This window comes from Palaemon carinicauda, chromosome 26 (assembly GCF_036898095.1).
Source record: "Palaemon carinicauda isolate YSFRI2023 chromosome 26, ASM3689809v2, whole genome shotgun sequence".
In the NCBI taxonomy this organism is placed as follows: Eukaryota; Metazoa; Arthropoda; class Malacostraca; order Decapoda; family Palaemonidae; genus Palaemon; species Palaemon carinicauda.
Genome location: NC_090750.1, coordinates 86,598,196 through 86,600,695, shown reverse-complemented (window position 1 = coordinate 86,600,695; position 2,500 = coordinate 86,598,196). Strand labels below are relative to the sequence as shown.

At 33.1% G+C, this 2,500-nt stretch overlaps 1 protein-coding gene across 1 annotated transcript in view; it reads left to right on the top strand.

Moving 5' to 3' along the window:
• The window catches only part of LOC137620047 (uncharacterized), a 443,557-nt gene that overhangs the window by 132,106 nt on the left and 308,951 nt on the right, over positions 1–2,500 (top strand). The gene's annotated exons all lie outside the window — the stretch shown is intronic.

Genomic DNA, 2,500 nt, shown 5'->3' with positions numbered 1-2,500 from the left:
AATAATAACTAGATTTTTGTGTTTATTGTTAGATATTTATTAAAGTCTGAGCAATGGTATACTTTAATGGGAAATTGCATTTGGAAATATTTTGCATATTTTCTAATGTACAAATATACTTTCAATGAATCACTGGTTTTATTAATAATCGCGAAGGGCCGTGATGAAAATAACGAAATTGAACCATTTAAAGTTAATCCCTCTGAATAATTGAAGAAGTTTAAAGGTAGACAAACATCCTTCCCATGTTTCTTGAACGCAGGACTCTAGCCAAAGAAAAAGATAAATAAATAAATAGAATATTTGTTGTATACTTTTAAAATTTCTTGTAATCAATTTTGGAGACTTCTCTTCAGTTGAATTATTTTGCGAAAATAGTTATGTTTGAAGTGTTGGTTGATTATATCTGATTTTCAAAGCATTTCATTCACGAAAAATATTCAATTGTTTTATTGGGGAGAGAGAGAGAGAGAGAGAGAGAGGAGAGAGAGAGAGAGAGAGAGAGAGAGAGAGAGAGAGAGAGAGAGAGAGAGAGAGAGAGAGAGAGATTAATCTTTGAGTGTTTAGTAGCAGTCATAAGATTCTTGAGAGAGAGAGAGAGAGAGAGAGAGAGAGAGAGAGAGAGAGAGAGAGAGAGAGTCATCTTTTGAGTGTTTAGTGGCAGTCATAAGATTCTTGTAACTTACTGGCTGGACCATTATACCCAGCTAAGCCGTTTAAAAGAAACATTAATTCAGATTCCACGTCAATCAGAAATCCATGTAGCCAAGCGAACGGCTATAACTTGCTCATGAACGTTACATAGGAATATAGTTATGACTATTTGCATCTAATTTGTATAGTTTATATATGAAAGATCTAATTTAATATTGTTACTGTTTTTAAAATGTTTGGTTTTGATTGTTTATTACTTCTCTTGTTTATTTATTTTCTTGTTTCCTTCATTCCTATTTATTTTCTTGTTTCCTTTCTTCGCTGTGCCATCTTTTCCCTGTTGGAGCCCTTGGGCTTATAGCATCTTGCTTTTCCAACTAGGTTTAAAGCTCAGTTTGTAATAATAATAGTAATTAGATTGAATTATTGATTAATAAACATTCTCTGCAATCTTAAAAAATCCAAATCAGTTGCATAAACTTCCAATAATATCACAGTTTAATCATTGCAATAACTGCACAATCCCGTCATGGTTTTGTCCGTTGTGATTTCATATTTTGTTTTTCCTTTATCCAATTTGGGACCAGGTGACATTCCCTGTTTTATATTATAGCTAATGTTCATTTCTTCTGCTTCTTGGACCCTGTTTTTCGGTTGTGCTTTCATTGCTTCTGCTAATGAGGTTAATATTTTCCCCTGCTTGTATTATGTGTTTATTTGTCTGATAGGAAGATTACGTCAAAACTACTTGCTGGGTTTTCACCAAATTTTATCAACGGATGGTTTTTGCCGGCGTTTATTTATTTATGTGTTTATTTGTCTGATAGGAGGATTACGTCAAAATTACTCATTGGATTTTCACCAAATTTAATAACGGATAGTTTTTGCTTGCAGTTATTTATGTGTTTATTTGTATGATAGGAGGATTACGTCAAAATTACTTGCCGGATTTTCCCCAAATTTTTAACAACGGATAGTTTTTTTCCTGCTGTTATTTATTTATTTATCTGTTTATTTGTCTGATACGAGGATTACGTCAAAACTACTCGCTGGATTTTCACCAAATTTTAACAACTGATAGGTATTATGATCCGGAAGAACCCTTAAAATTTTGGAGGTAATCCGGATAAAGATCGTGAATCTGATAATTATTGGTATTATTAAACAGTAGATTTATTCACGGTCAATATATGAAAAAGGGATATATTGGTCCGTAGACTTGAGTAAAATGTTGACCAATCTTCATTGGCGGAAGTCTGAAATCCCTTGATTTATCTTTGTACTTATTGGATGCGTTTCCTAGTCAACTCAATGCCATTTTTTTTCTCACCAACTTTCTATATTGAATCACCAGGTCATTTCCTGGGTTTATTTTTTTTTTTTTTAAATAAAACGTCACAAGAGCTAAAATTCGTCTCGAGATGTTCATAATTTTTTTTTTTATTATTAATTGTTTAGTATTTTATATATTTATTTCTTCTAAATTCAAAAACCATTACTTCGCTGTTAATGAAATGAAAAAAAAAAATATGAAAATTAACCCTGCAATCACACTTTTAACGGGAAAGTGTAAAAAAGCCTATGAAATTTTATGAAAACTTTTCAAAGTTCATCTCAGAGCCACACGTAGGACGCCTTACATTTAGTCTGAGTAGTTCTAATGGCCTTTATGAAAAGGGAAAACTTGCACAGCCTGTTAAATCTTTAATTAAATCTGAACCCGGCATGGAGAGAGGAGAGAGAGAAGAGAGAGAGAGGAGAGAGAGAGGAGAGAGAGAGAGAGAGAGAGAGAGAGAGAGGGGGGTACGAAGTGAGCTATATCAAAACAGGACCCCAACGACGAGGC